The following is an 18017-nucleotide window of genomic DNA, read 5'->3' as shown; positions in this document are numbered from 1 at the left end:
CATTTTTCGGTAGCAGTTTGAATTTGTTACTTTGATATGATGGGTAATCTCTCCAGCTTCTATCGAATATCAGATTAGGATGCAACGTTTGTTCAGGAATTGTTGGGTATTCTACTGGTGGATGCATCGGAAATACTGTGAAGGCATCAACAAATTGTAGCGGATCATAATAAGGTACGTGTTGATCAGGCTGTTGTTGTGGTTCCTGTTGTTGTTCCGATTCAGGCTCGTATTGCATTTCTGGTTCAGGTTCTGGTTGTGGTTGTGGTTGTCTAGATGATGATGTTGCACCATCAGTATCTGTAAATCTCTGCAAAACACATTAAACACAAAATTTGTGCATCCAAATATGCATTAGTGTTAGCAAAATTCACAAATTGAAACAATTACAATAACATGTTAAATCAAAATTAAACTTATACACATTTTCACAATTTTTACAATTCTACACTTTTTCAAATAAGCATATATGAAAATGTTTACAAAGTTCATAAGCATTCAACTCAAATAACATGTTAAAACATCCATTACTAACAATTAAACAAGTCTCAAATGGCATTTACATCAATTTAATCAAGTTCATGAATTTTATACCTAAAAAGTCCACTTTAATTCTCAAAAATCATGTTTAGGATCAAAGTTTGGATCATTTAGCTACCTAAACATGTTACACTACTTAATTTAGCAACATTTCATGACAAAAATCGGCCATAACATGTTTATATCAAAAAGCCCCAAATTGCTCAAGAACGCAAACCCTAGATTTCTAAAAATTTTGAAGTTTTTGGCTTCAAATCATGTTAAATAGCATCAATCTAGGTTATACATGCATAAAATACTAACAATTTAACTCTAATTACACTAGAAACTAACAAAATCAAATTAGGAAAAATATAACTCAAGAACACTAAAAATCAAATTTAAAGAGGTTTAGGGATGTAATTGTTACCTTTCTTGATAAACTTCTGAACAATTTCATGTTTAGAGCGGATTGTAGCAAGAAATTTGGTGAATTTTGGTGAAAAAAAATGATGAAATTTGAGAGGTTTTGGGAATGTGGTTCGTATATGTGTGTGTGCTGTGGTGAAGAGAGCAGAACATACTGCCTTTTGTTTCTGGCCAAAAATTCCAGCTCCATGCGATCGCATGGATTGGAAGGCCAATTCCCATGCGATCGCATGGGGTTCGGGTACAGTACATTTTTTGCTTTTTTTTTTATATAAAAACCTTATAACTTCTAAAACATAAATTAATAAAATTTTAAAAATTTGTTTCTTTTTAGGAGTGAGGGTGTTTCAGATCGTTGTCCTAGTCCGTCCCTCAACAAAATTTTAAAATTTGTCAATTCAAAGCGTTGTTTTAAAAGCAAAGATTTTCGGGTTTTTTAATGTTTTTGGCATACTTTAATTCAATAAGATTAAAAATAATGATAATAAAAGTTCTCGTCCCTCCCTTGGGTAGAGCAATTTCGGTTCAACGACCTAGTTTTCAACTCACGACGAATTTTAAAAATCATATTTTTAACTTAACGAAATAAAGTAAATTTTTGTTTTTAAATTCACACCAAACTTAAATTTAAAATGCATAAAATTAAAAATTCATATTATGAAAATTATAAATTCACACGAAACTTTTATTATATTTTTGTTTTTATACATACAAACTTATATTAAAAATATAAAATTTTCAAATATTTACAAACTTAAATATATTGATTTTAAAAAGTTTATAATGATAATTTAATATTAATTTTAAAAACAAAGTAAAAAAATAAAATTAAAAATCTTTTTGGTCTTTTATCCCACTTTAATCAATCAAATATTATCAAAAATATACGCCCCTCTTTTCGGTAAAGTAATTTCGGTTCCATAACCTAGTTTAACTCATGATGAATTTTTGAAATATTTTGGGTTGAATGATTAAAGATATTTATACCTTAAGAATAAACGGTAAATTTCGCAGTGATGTAATAAATTTTTGTATGATATCAATAATTTCGGTCGCAAAACCTAATTTTATTGAATACCAATTTAACACTTTATAGCGAATGATTTAGCGTTTATTATCAAAAGGTTAAAAGTAATAAAAATAAACATAAAAACTGTACATACCTACCTGTGAGATAGAATTCTCAGTGACCTGCTTTAGCCCACTCATAAGATAGTCGGACTAATTGGTTTTCCATAGCTACATAGGCGTAACTTCGAGCATTCAACGTTTTTTCTTCGAAACATATGAACGGTCCATCTCTGCATAAAGTAACGAATTCGGTATTGGAATATGTCTGATTCGTCAAGCATTTTCCTTCGTGTGACCATTTTTCGCATTTGTGACATCTTTCTAGGTGTCGTTCTCTTCTTTTTGCTGCGGATTTTGATTTTCCTTTACCAAAATGTAACTTATTATTTTCGTTCCTGGATTCTTTTCTTACTCCGTCCAATTTGCCTCTGATTAATGATACCAATTCACTTGGAAGGGTGTCATTATTCCGTTTAGTGATTAAAGCGTGTAGCATTAGACCATGGTTTAGTTCACAGGAAGTCTTCATCTCGTAAAACCTAAAAATAATAAAAATTCAGAATGGGGGGAGAAGACTAGTTCTTTAGGGTCTGCTAGGGAAAGACCATTCGGGTTCCATTCTCGAGAACTACACGAAAACAGAAAATCTAACTCTAGCAGAAATACATATTATCCTTAAAAGACTTGATTCTCCCCACACTTAGTTAGCTGTGGTGTTGAAATTGTGATTAACTTCGTTGTCAACTTTCATCGGATCATGTATGTAATGTTTAACTCTGTGACCATTAACCTTAAATTCAATCCCATTTGAATTTATTAATTCTACCGTTCCGTACGGGAAAACTCTTTTGACTATGAATGGTCCAGACCATCTTGATTTCAATTTTTTTCAGGAAATAGCTTGAATCGTGAATTGAAAAGAAGAACTCGGTCTCCTTCCTTAAATTCTTTTGAACTTCTGATTCTTTTATCATGCCATTTCTTCATTCTTTCCTTATAGATTAACGAATTTTCGTATGCCTCAAGTCTTAATTCTTCTAATTCGTTTAGTTGACTTAATCGTAGACGTCCAGCTTCATGTAAACCAAGATTACATGTCTTCAAAGCCCAAAATGCTTTGTGTTCAATTTCTACTGGAAGATGACATGCTTTTTCGTAAACGAGTTTAAAAGGTGTGGTTCCAATTGGAGTTTTGTAGGCTGTTCTAAAAGCCCAGAGTGCATCCTCCAATTTCATGGACCATTCCTTTGGATTTGATACGACGGTTTTCTCTAGAATACGTTTTAAAGCTCGGTTGGTATTTTCAACTTTTCCACTTGTTTGTGGATGATATGCGGTGGAGATTTTATGAGTTACTCCATATCTTTTGAGAACTTTCTCAAGTTGATTATTACAGAAATGAGTACCCAGATCACTTATTAAAGCTTTCGGTGTTCCAAACCTTGCAAAAAGACGTTTTAAGAAGTTGACTACAACTCGTGCATCGTTAGTTGGGAGAGCTTGTGCTTCCGCCCATTTAGATACATAATCAATGGCAACGAGAATGTATAGATTATTATGAGATTTTGGAAATGGACCCATAAAGTCAATACCCCAAATGTCAAATACTTCATATACTTGAATGAAATTTTGTGGCATTTCATCACGTTGACTTATTTTTCCGGCCCTTTGACATGCATCACAGGATTTGCAAAGAAGGTGTGCGTCTTTGAAAATTGTAGGCCAATAGAATCCAGCATCGTAAACTTTTCTTGCTGTGAGTTGAGGCCCATAATGCCCTCCTGTTGGTCCTGTGTGACAATGGTTTAAGATTTGACTGGCTTCATCCCCGAATACACATCGACGTATTATTCCATCGGGACAACTTTTAAACAAATGTGGATCTTCCCAGAAATAGTGTTTTATATCGCTAAAGAATTTCTTTCGTTTTTGGTACGATAATCCTTTTTTAAGGAATCCACATACTAAGTAGTTTGCATAGTCTGCAAACCATGGAATTTCATTATAATCTATCTTCAATAGAAATTCATCAGGAAAGTTGTCTTGTATGGCCGATTCATTTAGAACTTCTAATTCAGGATTTTCAAGATGAGAAAGATGATCAGCGGCGAGATTTTCTGCTCCCTTTTTATCTCGGATTTCAATATCGAACTCTTGTAAGAGTAAGATCCAACGGATTAATCGTGGTTTGGCATCTTGTTTCGAAAATAGGTATCTAAGAGCAGAATGGTCGGTATAGACCACCGTTTTAGCTAGAACGAGATATGATCGAAATTTGTCAAAAGCAAATACAATAGCAAGGAGTTCTTTTTCAGTAGTTGTATAGTTCGTTTGTGCTCCTTGTAACGTCTTACTAGCATAATAAATAGGTTGAAATCATTTTTCAATCCTTTGACCTAAAACGGCTCCCATTGCCAAATCACTTGCATCGCACATAAGTTCAAATGGTAGATTCCAATTTGGAGTTATCATGATCGGCGCATTAGTAAGTTTTTCTTTAAGAACATTAAAAGATTTGATGCATTCATCTGAAAAGATGAATGGAGCATCCTTTTCTAGGAGTTTATTCATAGGAGTGGCAATTTTAGAAAAATCTTTTATGAAACGTCGGTAAAAACCGGCATGCCCTAGAAAAATCCTAACTCCTCTAACATTGGTGGGATGTGGAAGTTTAGCAATTACATCTACTTTAGCTCTATCCACTTCAATTCCTTCCTTTGAGATTTTATGACCAAGAACGATGCCTTCTTTAACCATGAAATGGCATTTCTCCCAATTAAGAACTAGATTTGATTGTTCGCATCTAATAAGCATTCGTTCAAGATTAACTAGACATGATTCAAATGTATCACCGAAGACTGAAAAGTCATCCATGAAAACTTCCATGCATTCTTCTATCATGTCGTGAAAAATCGCCATCATGCACCTTTGAAAGGTTGCAGGGGCGTTGCAAAGTCCAAATGGCATGCGTTTGTAAGCAAAAGTACCATAAGGGCATGTGAATGTGGTTTTCTCTTGATCTTCGGGTGCTATTGGAATTTGAAAATATCCGGAAAAACCATCAAGAAAACAATAGTAACTATTTCCGGCTAATCTTTCCAACATTTGATCAATAAAAGGTAAGGGAAAGTGATCTTTTCTGGTGGTGTCATTTAATTTTCTATAATCAATACAAACACGCCATCTTGTTACAGTCCTAGTAGGAATAAGCTCATTTTTTTCATTTGTGATGACAGTCATGCAACCCTTCTTAGGTACGCATTGAACTGGGCTTACCCATGGACTATCAGAAATTGGATAAATTAAACCTGCATCAAGCAGTTTAATAATTTCTTTCTTAAAAACATCTTGCATATTTGGATTTAGTCTTCGTTGGCGTTGTACATACGTTTTATGACCTTCTTCCATAAGGATTTTATGTGTGTAATACGAAGGACTTATTCCTTTAATATCATGAATCTTCCATGCAATAGCTGGTTTATGAGCTTTTAGCACAGAAATGAGTTGAGATTTTTCATTTTCAGTAAGAGAAGACGATATTATTACAGGTAATTCAGATTCACCATGTAAATAAGCATATTCCAAATGGTTTGGAAGTGGCTTTAACTCTAATGTCAGTGGTTCTTCTATCGATGATTTATATCGATATCTGTCTTCCTCTTTTAGCATTTGAATTTCTTCTATTGTTGGTTCATATCGATTAGCCATAAGTGTAGCTAACATTTCAGTTTCATCAATTGGTTCAGTTCCTTCTCCTAAAGAACATTCTCCTGTTCCTTGTAATTCTGGAAATTCTTCTAATAATTCTGCATGTGAATCTATAGTTTGAATATAATAACATGTATCATCTGCAGATTGCGGTTGTTGCATGGCTCTATCAACTGAAAAAGTAACACTCTCGTCCTCTATACTTAGGGTCAGTTTCTTACCGAACACGTCTATTATTGCTTTGGCCGTGTTTAAGAATGGTCTTTCTTATATGAGAGGAACTCGAGAATCTTCTTCCATGTCTAGAATAACAAAATCTACTGGAAATACTAAAGAACCAACTTTAACTAGCATGTTCTCCATTATCCCTCTAGAATATTTTACTGATCGATCGACTAGTTGTATGCTTATTCGTGTTGGTTTCAATTCTCCAAGGTCTAGTTTAGCGTATAGTGAATACGGCATTAGATTTATACTAGCACCTAAGTCTGCCAATGCTTCTATTGAACTAAGACTACCCAGAAAACATGGAATTGTGAAACTTCCTGGATCTGATAATTTTTCTGGTATCTTATTCAACAACACTGCAGAACAATTAGCATTCATAGTAACAGCCGAGAGTTCTTCCATTTTCTTTCTATTCATGATTAGATCTTTCAGAAATTTAGCATATCTAGGCATTCCTGAAATCACATCAATGAAAGGAAGATTTACATTTATTTGGTTAAACATATCCAAGAATTTGGATTGCTCGACTTCAAGTCTCTCTTTTCTCATTTTACTCGGGTAAGGAAGTGGTGGTTGGTATGGTTTAACATAAGGTTTAGCCTTAACTGTGTTATCTTCATTAACCTTTTCAACTACCGGTTCTTTTTCCTTATCTTGTTCAGATTGTGGTTCTTGTGGAGTAGGAATAGCTTCATCAGAAATTACAGGCATTTCAGGTGGTTTAAGTGTAATACCACTTCTTGTGGTAATGGCTTTACCTGTTTCATTCTGGGGGTTAGCATTTGTATCACTTGGTAGACTTCCCGATTTTCTTTCACCTATTAACCTTGCTAGGTTGCTCACTTCTTGTTCCAAGTTTTGAATAGAAGCTTGTTGATTTCTAAATGCTTGAGCATTTTGTTCATTGGTTTGTTTCTGAGATGTGAAAAATAGAGTTTGAGATTCAACTAACTTTGACATCATATCTTCTAAATTTGGCTTTTTATCATCGGTTTGTGGTGGTTTGTTTTGAAAAATAGGTCTTTGTTGATTGTAAGTATTATTGGATACTTGTTGACTACTAGGACCTCGTTGGTTATTGTATGGAACATTTCGATTATAATTCTGGTTTTGATTGTAGTTTGGTCTTGACGGTTGATAATTATTCTGATAATTATTTCCAGGCCTTTAGTTTATGTATGAAACATTCTCTCTTTGTTCCATTGTTAGTTCAATACTGAGACAATCTTTTTTAAATGTGGTCCTCCACACTGCTCACAACTAATTCGTATTGAGTGAATATCTTTAGTCATCTTTTCCATTCGTCTCTCAACAACATCTATCTTTGCGGAAATGGAATCTAAGTCATGGCTAGAATCGGCTCTAGCTGCTTTAGATGATCTAACGATATCTTTTTCTTGATGCCACTCATGTGAGTGGGAATCAATGTTATCAATAATTTTGTAAGCATCAGTTGCTATTTTCTTCATAATGGAATCACCAGCTGCTATATCGATGTCTTTCCTTGTAGTGATGTCGCATCCTTGGTAGAATATTTGTACTATTTGACATGTGTCTAAACCATGTTGCGGACATCCTCTTAATAACTTTCCAAATCTGGTCCATGCTTCATATAAAGTTTCATTTGGTTTTTGTGTGAACGTAACAATTTCTCCTTGAAGTCTCACTGCTTTAGATGCCGGAAAGAATTGTTTAAGAAAATATTCAACTAAAACATCTCATGTATCAATCGCCCCTTCAGGTAACGATTCTAACCAATCTTTGGCTTCTCCCTTTAAAGTCCAGGGAAATAACATGAGATATATCTGTTCATCCTCCACTTCTCTTATTTTAAATAAAGTACAGATCCTATTAAATGTACGAAGATGTTCATTTGGATCTTCCTTCAGCGCACCACTAAATTGGCATTCATTAGTTACCATGTGTAGGATTTGTCCTTTGATTTCATAATCTGGCGCATTAATGTCAGGTTGAGTAATTGCGTGACCTTGGCCAATGCGTTTAGCTCGCATTCGGTCTTCCATACTTAGAGGTTCTAGATTCTCCATTATTGAATTTGTTGAATCTGAATCACTAGAGGATTCTGATTTAATGGTTGGTTACTCGACAATCTCTGTTTAAATGATTGGTGGTTCCGGAGGAAAGATTAATGGTTCAGGATCTCTGAATTGTCCCTGAATATTCTCCGGATTCTCAATTGTGAGGTCAGGTTCAAAAAATGGATTATCGGAAATTTGAATTGGAGTACTTGTTCGACTGGATGACGATTCTAAAGAAAAATCAACGGCGACAATATTTGCTAGATGTCTTGATCGAGTTACAGGTGGTGAACGTACAAAAGGTGGTGAACGTTTTGCTCGGTGCATTCACTGAATATCCTATTAGTTATAAAAATAAGAAAAATTATATAAGTTATCAAATTAATAGACTTTTCTGATTTTGCCCACGTTTCGAATAGCCAAAAGATGCAGCAGAGGGGCAGGATTCGTTTGGTCTCAATATAATTGAGTACTGTTTGGCTCCAATAACCCGGTCCACATACAAATCCAACTATTACTACGAACCAGAAAATTTTGATGTCTATCAATTTAACCACTTAAAATAATTTTTCTTTTTGAAATTTTAGAGAAGAAATAGGAAGAAAAAAAATTTCTATGTCCTATAAACTAGAGCATCGAGAAATAAGAAAGAAAAAGAGTGCGTCGAAAAATGTCGAAAAATAATAAAAAGAACGTAGCGCGTTGAAACTTAAAAAGGAACTAAAAACTAAGAATAAAAAGTTACGTCTAAAAATATTAAAGCTTAGAGAAATACTATATCCCAAATGACAATAACTTAAAAAGGTACTAAAATATAAAAAAACGGCGTCGCAAAATTCTAAAGCACTTAAATCTTAGTCTAAAGAAAATGCACTTAAGGAATTTTACGGCAAAGCCTAGAAATCTAGAAATAAAAATAACTACGGCAAAAACTATATCTTAAAACTAATTACGAACGAAAAATACAAATATTATGAATAAACGATTAAAAAGGTACAAAATATAAAAATATACTTAAAGTTGTAAAAAGTACAATTTTTATAAAAATATTATTTTTATATTATTTATTTTATAAACTATTAATTTTATAATTTATTAAAACTAATTAAACTAAATAAAACAAATTAATTAAATACTTAAAACAAATAATTAAAAACTAAACCCTAATTAGGGTTTATATTAATAATTAATATTAATTAAAACCCTAATTCGATGGATTAGATGTACCGGGCCTGTCCAATCACTCCATGCGATCGCATGGAGTTCTAGTTATGTTTTCATGCTGTCACATGACCTGTAGATTCGGGCCAAATGCTGGGCTGCTACAGTAACGGGCCTAGAGGTTTATATATATATATATATATATATATTTTTTTTAATTTTCTGTTTTAATAGTTATAAAAAGTATTTATATAAATTAAATAAAACTTATAGTTTTACAAACTAAAAATAGAAATAGAAATATTTTATATTTTTTTAAACAACTCTTAAATATATATATATATATATATATATATATATATATATATATATATATATATATATATATATATATATATATATTTTGTTTTTTTTTTCTTTTTATATTTTTGTATTTTTAATATTTAAAACATATATATTTTTATACAAAGAACTTAATAAAAAATCTTTTTTTTTATATATAGCGTTGCGCTTCCGGCGTTTAAGCAAGAAATTCCCCGGCAGCGGCGCCAAAAATACTTGATGTATCCGAGGTGTACTAGGAAATAGTATTAATTTTACAATGAAAATACTATTAAATACGATACAATTTTACACAAGTTATTTATTTATTTATAGAGTGGATATACCGAAACCTTGCAACAACACTTATAGACAGTGTACCTAATCGTACAGTAGTGTAGTTTTTAGTAAGTCCGGTTCGTTACACATGGATCTTTTAAACAAGATTAACGCTATATTAGTTTTAACTTATAATTGTAAAAATACAAAAATATATATAAGTAGTATTATTATTATTATAAAGGGGGTTTTTTTTACCGTTTAATGACCGGTTTGTCGATTTTAAAACTTTAGTCGCAGTTAAAACCTAATGTAAAATATTAAAAATAAATATAACTTAATTTAAAGCGTAAAGTAAATAACGATAATGAAATTACGATAAATAAAAGTGCGATAAAATAAAATTGCGATAATTAAAGAGTACGATAATTAAAAATGCAATTAAATAAAATGACAATAAATAAAAGTGCGATAATTAAAAATGCAATTAAATATGAAATAAAAGAATTATGCTTATTTAAACTTCCGTAATCATGATGTTCGACGTGTTGTTTTTAGTTTATTCCCATGGGTTAATTGTCCTTTGTCATAGATTATTCGATATGTCCATACGAATTTGTCCATAATAGTCCATCAGTCATAATCATAAAGTGCGAAAGTCTTCGTCAAATTATTCTTATTCCCGAAGTTAAATATTCCAACTAATTGGAGATTCGAATTGTAACAAGGTCTTAATACTTTGTTTAATGAATACACACCAGGTTTTCGACTGCGTGTAGACCAAGGTTTTACTACTTTGTTAACAATTACACCAATTACCCTTGAATGTAATCCACCCCTGTTTCAACAAGTCTATTAACTATTAATCCAGTTCCGTATCCGGTAAAATGAATAATTATTGGTATTTATAGATATCCCACCCACCGTACCCAGTCAAGCGTATGTGGTTATATATAAATACGTCAAATTATAAGTCTATATATTAAATCAACGAGGTATCATTTAGTTAATATAAAACCCATTAATAGCCCATAGTCTAATTTCCACAAGTGTCGTTCTTTTGTCCAAACCCCAATTATGGTACAAAGCCCAATTACCCAATTTAATATTTAGCCCAACATCATGATTACTTCAGCATTAAATAAGCATAATAATAACTTAGCTACGAGACATTAAATTAAAAATAACATTAACCATAACTTACAGTGATTAAAAATAGCGTAGCGTTACACGGACAGAATTTCGATTTACACCCTTACAACATTCGCTAACATACCCTTATTATTAGAATTTAAAATTAAAATTAAAATTATAATATAAATATATATATATATATATATATATATATATATACGTGATAGATAGAGAGATGGATGGAAAAAGGTGTAAAAAGTTGTCCAAAACTCGCGAACTTTATAGGACCAGACCTGTCCCTGTTCACCATACGATTGCATGGTTTTTTGCCTTCCAGGCCATATGATCGCATGGCCAGCTTTTCCAGGTAACATGTCTTTGTTTGCATTCTGCCGACGATTTATATAAATATATATAATATATAAATAATTTTAAGAATTATTTAAATATTATATTATATTTATGTGCATAGTTGACATGTAATTTTTAGTCCGTTGCGTCAAGCGTTGAGAGTTGACTTTAGTCCCGGTTCCGGATTTTCGAACGTCCTTGCGTACAATTTAATATCTTGTATTTTGCGTTTCGCGTCTTGTACTCTTGTAATTTTGAGACGTTTCTCATCAATAATTTGAACCACTTTGATTTTACTTTGTACTTTTGAGCTTTTTGGTCGTTTGCGTCTTCAATTAGTCGAATCTGTCTTTTGTCTTCACCTTTTATTATTTAAACGAATATCACTTGTAAATAGGACAATTGCAACTAAAAGCTTGTCTTTCTTGAGGGATAATGCTATGAAATATATGTTCGTTTTTAGCATAATCAACAACCATAGACACTCTATATGCAGTAATGTTTGAGTTAGCTATACAGGGTTGAGGTTGATTCCACAATAATATATATACTTTGAGTTATGATCGAGCCTGAGACTTGTAGATATTGGGTCGTGGATAGATTCGAGATAATATATATTGCTTTATTTCTGTACATCTAACTGTGGACAACTAGTTGTAGGTTACTAAAAGGACTGCTGACTTAACAAATTCAAATCATTAAAATGTAATAAAAATGTTGTAAATATATTTTGAACATACTTTGATATACATGTACATATTTGTTATAGGTTCGTGAATCGACCAGTGGCCAAGTCTTATTCTGACGAAGGAAAAATCTGTGAAAGTGAGTTATAGTCCCACTTTTAAATCTAATATTTTTGGGATGAGAATACATGTAGTTTTATAAAGGTTTTACAAAATAGACACAAGTACTTGAAATTACATTCTATGTTGGATTATGAATACCGAATATCACCCTTTTAGCTTGGTAGCCTAAGAATTAGGGAACAGACACCCTAATTGACGCGAATCCTAAAGGTAGATCTACGGGCACTAACTCCCCCCATACTGGAAAATGGTATGCTTTAGTACTTCGAGTTATTAATACAGATGGATTTCTGTTTTGGGGATATTCTATATGCATTTGTTAATGTCGGTTACCAGGTTAAACCTATAACACACCAACATTTTTGTTGACGTTTAAAGCATGTTTATTTTCAGGTGATTATTAAGAGCTTCCGCTGTTGCATGCTAAAATATGGACAAGATTTGGTGTCAGCATGCTTGTATAAAATTATTTAAAACTGCATTCGAGATTTACTTTGTTGTAACATATTAATATTGTAAACCAATATGTATTGGTCGTGTGTAAGTGTGATATTTTTAGATTATCAAATTCTTGATAATCTAGGTGGTGTCCTTTTAACCTTGTCAATAAAATAAAGGTTATGGTTTTAAAAACGAATGCAGTCTTTGAAAAACGTCTCATATAGAGGTCAAAACCTCGCAAAGAAATCAATTAATATGAAATGGACATTTCAGTTGGTATCCGAGCGTTGGTCTTACAAAACCAGAAATTTGCAATAGTGTGTCTTATCGAGTTTGTTAGGATACATTAGTGAGTCTGGACTTCGACCGTGTTTTCCTTTAAAAACGATTGCTTAACACTTTTGTTGGAAACTATATATTATTAACATGAAAATATTATGTGATATATTAATCTCTTAACATGTTTGATATTGTGTGATATATGTCTACCTCTAGTACAAATCCCATCGACTCGTCTAATAATAATGAAGAGTCGAATATATTTTGGGAAGATTCACAAATTCCCGAAGAAGAACCGGAAGAGGAGGAATCGGAAGAGGAGGAACCAGAAGAGGAGGAACCGAAAGCAGAGGAACCAGAAGAAGAGGAGGTTCCGGAGGAAGAAATATTAATAACTACAGAAAAATGGTTAAATAAAAGAAAATCTTCAACCAATAGTCCAAAATTAATAATGGTCAATGGTGTTTCCGTCGAGGAAGAAAAATATTGGGAAGATTACCAATTTTTCGACGAATCGGATCCCGATGAGGATTTCGATGATGTTATAGAAATTACCCCGACCCAATTTGAAAGAGCAAAAGAAAACCATAAGGGAAAAGCTATCAAAATAGAAAAACCTGATTCCAACCCCGATGAACTTTATATGTATCATCAACATCCGTATTTCCTAAATTGTAACAATAACCCGGGAACCTCTAAACCACCAGGTTTTTCTAAACCATTGTGGAAAATGACGGCTCGTGTTAGAGGAACATCGTATATCCCAAGAAAATTAGGAAAAAGAACCAAGTCCGAAGAAGAAGAAACCAGTGATTCAGATTAGAGAGTTGTAATCATGTTATGTAATATATGTATTGTAGTGTGCTTGTATTTTCATGTTATGTAAAAATTGCTTGTATTGTTTGTTATTTACCTTTTACGAATATAATCCTCGTCTATTTTACAGTATAAAAACACACAATGGACGTTAATGATAGACAACAGAATATTCTTGAAGACCTACCCGGGGACATGATTGATGAAATCTTGTCTAGAGTTGGTCAGAGTTCATCGGCACAATTATTTATGGCGAAATTAGTTTGTCAAACATTTGAAAGACGTTCCAGGCATGCCTTAGTTTATAAAAGGCTTTCCTTTAATAGATGGGGTATATCACATTGGGGAGACCATAAGTTACGCTGTGTTTTCTTTAAAACATTGAATGCGAGGAACCCAGATGCAATTTTATGCTACGGGTTGAGAGCCTATTTTGACTCTACCTATCCCAACATAGGACTTCGTTCTTTAGAAAGAGCTTCTAACATGCAACATAAAGAAGCATGTTATATCCACGGGTTATTAATGTTCGCTTCTCACCAAATTGAGAAAAAGAACATAGGATTGCAACTACTAAATAAAACATTCCCACAAGTGACGGATTCAGTAGTTGGGGTGAGAAATGAGATTTTTAGATTATTACGGGGCTGTTGGGCATTACAAAACCCTCGTCCTTTTGACGGCATTACAACATGCTGCCTAGCCAACGGTCATAACGGTTATTTTCCACAAGACCAAGGATGGGAAATAGTCTTAGTAAAACCAGAATGTATGACTTGTTTCTGGACTTATGAATTACGTGTCTTTATTGCCTTTGCTGAACGACTTGCGTACTAGCTAGAATTATCTTATATCAAAGTTATTGTGTGCTATATTTCATGCTATATGTAAAATAGTGGTATTGTAAGTTTGTAAAATATTGTATAAGAGTTTGAACATTATTATAAACAGTTTTTCATATAGAATTGTAGTAGTTGAATTGTATATTGGCTATTAAGTATGAACTTAACGGGTAGGTACTACCCGAATGAAAAATTATAAAACGCTAATATGAAGAAAAAGCTTTTATAAATAAGTTCATATTATGCTACGAAATACTATTGACTACTCTTAATATTCTATATGATTAACTTAATTCTTTTGGCTATTTTTGAAGGAAATGGCACCGACTACTCGTCAGAACTTGAACATGAGCGAGGAAGACTTCCGTGTTTTCCTTGCAGCAAACGTAGCCGCAGTACAGGCTGCAATGCAAAATAATAATAACTCTGGATCTAGCAGTGGAACTAATTCCACAAGAAATCGTGTAGGATGCTCCTACAAAGAATTCACTGTCTGCAAACCTCTGGAATTCGATGGAACCGAGGGTCCAATTGGATTAAAATGGTGGGCCGAGAAGGTTGAATCGGTGTTTGCCATAAGTAAGTGCACTGAAGAAGATAAAGTAAAGTACGCTACACATACCTTCACAGGCACTGCGTTAACATGGTGGAATACCTATCTCGAGCATGTGGGACAAGATACTGCCTACGCATTACCGTGGTCAGCATTCAAGCACTTGATGAACGAGCAGTATCGTCCCAGAAACGAGGTCAATAAGCTCAAGGTAGAGCTTAGAGGATTACGAATGCAAGGATTCGACATTACCACGTATGAGCGACGATTCGCAGAGTTGTGCCAATTATGTCCAAGAGTGTTCGAAGATGAAGAAGTGAAGATCGACGCATTTGTTAAAGGGTTACCAGAAAGGATTCAAGAAGATGTAAGTTCACACGAGCCCGCCTTCATACAAAAGGCAAGCCGTATGGCTCACAAAGTAGTAAACCAGATTGAGGAAAGGATTAAGGAGCAGGCGGGCGAAGAGGCCAACATGAAACAAGTCAAGAGAAAGTGGGAAGAAACCAGTGACAAGGGTCACCAATACAACAACAATAATTACAACCACAATTGCAACAACTATCCCAACAACCGCAATCCTAACAATAACTGCAATAAACGTCCCAACAACCACAACAACAACCATCCCAACGATAATAACAAAAGGCAAAAACCATGTCAGAGGTGTGAAGGATACCATCCGACTGGGTTCTGCACGACAACATGTACTAAGTGTAATAGAGGTGGTCATAGCGTGACGAAGTGTAAAATCTACGGACCAGTGATTAACAAAAATAATGCAACCAGTAATGTCGGGACAAGTAATGCCGCCTTTATTTGTTATGGATGTGGAAAACTGGGCCACGTCAAGAGTAAATTCCCAAATCAAGGAAATACAAATGGGTAAAGCCGTGGAAGAGTCTTCAACATTAATTCAGCAGAAGCGTAGTAAGACCCGGAGCTTGTTACGGGTCCGTTTCTTCTTGATGATAAATCTGCTTATGTTTTATTTGATTCAGGTGCGGATAGAAGCTATATGATTAGAGATTTTTGTGATAAACTAATTTGCCCATTGACGCCTTTGGATAATAAATTTTTACTCGAAATAGCAAACGGTAAATTAATTTCAGCAGATAATATATGTCGGGATAGAGAAATTAAACTGGGTGATGAAATGTTTAAGATTGATTTAATACCAGTCGAGTTAGGGAGTTTTGATGTAATAATTGGCATGGATTGGTTGAAAAAGGTGAGAGAAGAGGTCGTTTGTTACAAAAATGCGATTCGTATTATGCGCGAAAAAGGAAAACCTTTAATGGTGTACGAAGAAAAGAACAACGTGAAGTTAAATCTTATTAGTAGTTTGAAGGTGCAAAAACTAATAAGAAAAGGTTGTTACATCATTCTAGCACACATCGAGGAAGTTAAACCTGAAGAAAAGGACATCAGTGATGTTCCCGTCGCAAAAGAATTTCCCGATGTATTTTCGAAAGAATTACCGGGATTACCCCCACATCGATCCGTTGAATTTCAAATACACCTTGTACCAGGAGCTACACCAATAGCTCGTGCTCCATATAGACTCGCACCCAGTGAAATGAAAGAATTACAAAGTCAGTTACAGGAACTTTTGGAGCGTGGCTTCATTCGACCAAGTACATCACCATGGGGAGCTCCTGTTCTGTTTGTCAAGAAGAAAGATGGTACATTCAGGTTATGTATCGACTACCGAGAGTTGAACAAACTTACCATCAAGAACCGTTACCCATTACCAAGAATCGACGACTTATTTGATCAACTACATGGCTCGTCGGTTTATTCGAAGATTGATTTACGTTCTGGATATCATCAAATGCGGGTGAAGGAGGATGATATTCCGAAGACTGCTTTTAGGACGCGTTACGGTCATTATGAGTTTATGGTTATGCCGTTTGGATTGACTAACGCACCAGCTGTGTTCATGGACCTCATGAACCGTGTGTGTGGGCCATATCTCGATAAGTTTGTCATAGTTTTCATCGATGACATACTTATCTACTCAAAGAATGATCAAGAGCAGAAAGAACATTTAAGAAAAGTGTTAGAATTGTTGAGGAAAGAAAAACTGTACGCTAAGTTTTCAAAGTGTGCATTTTGGTTGGAAGAAGTTTAATTCCTCGGTCACATAGTGAACAAAGAAGGTATTCAGGTGGATCCGGAAAAGATTGAAACCGTTGAAACGTGGGAAACCCCGAAAACTCCGAAACACATACGCCAATTTTTAGGGCTGGCTAGTTATTACGGGAGATTCATCCAAGATTTTTCAAAAATAGTAAAACCCTTGACTGTGTTAACACATAAAGGGGAGAAATTTGAATGGAAGGATGAGCAGGAAAAATCGTTTCGATTGTTGAAGAAAAAGATAACTACGGCACCTATATTGTCATTATCTGAAGGGAGTGATGATTTTGTGATATATTGTGACGCCTCAAAGCAAGGTCTCGGTTGTGTATTAATTCAACGAACGAAGGTAATTGCTTATTCGTCTAGATAATTGAAGATTCACGAGCAGACTTACACGACACATGATTTGGAATTAGGCGCGGTTGTTTTTATATTAAAGACTTGGAGGCACTACTTATATGGGGTCAAAAGTATTATATATACCGACCACAAAAGTCTTCAACACATATTTAACTAGAAACAACTGAACATGAGGCAGCGTAGGTGGATTGAATTATTGAATGATTATGACTTTAAGATTCGTTACCACCCGGGGAAGGCGAATGTGGTAGCCGACGCTTTGAGTAGAAAGGACAGAGAAAATATACGGGTAAAAGCTATGAATATAATTATTTGTACTAACCTTAATACTCAAATAAAGGAGGCGCAACAGGGAGTTGTAAAAGAAGGAAATTTAAAGAATGAAATACCCAAAGGATCAGAGAAACATCTTAATATTCGGGAAAATGGAACCCGGTATAGGGATGACAGAATTTGGGTACCAAATTTTGGGGATGTAAGAGAAATGGTACTTGGGGAAGCACATAAAACGAGATATTCAATACATCCCGGA

General features: G+C 34.0%; 1 non-coding gene across 1 annotated transcript; it reads left to right on the top strand.

Moving 5' to 3' along the window:
• Nucleotides 1-7512: 7512 nt before the first annotated feature.
• Nucleotides 7513-7619, top strand: LOC139865129 (small nucleolar RNA R71). Its single transcript, XR_011764654.1, has one exon. It is a non-coding gene; the product is annotated as a small nucleolar RNA R71 (small nucleolar RNA).
• The last annotated feature ends 10398 nt before the right edge of the window (nucleotides 7620-18017 follow it).

This window comes from Rutidosis leptorrhynchoides, chromosome 8 (assembly GCF_046630445.1).
Source record: "Rutidosis leptorrhynchoides isolate AG116_Rl617_1_P2 chromosome 8, CSIRO_AGI_Rlap_v1, whole genome shotgun sequence".
Taxonomy (NCBI): Eukaryota; Viridiplantae; Streptophyta; class Magnoliopsida; order Asterales; family Asteraceae; genus Rutidosis; species Rutidosis leptorrhynchoides.
Note: the sequence above shows the minus strand (reverse complement) of the source record. Positions and strands in the feature narration are given on the sequence as shown.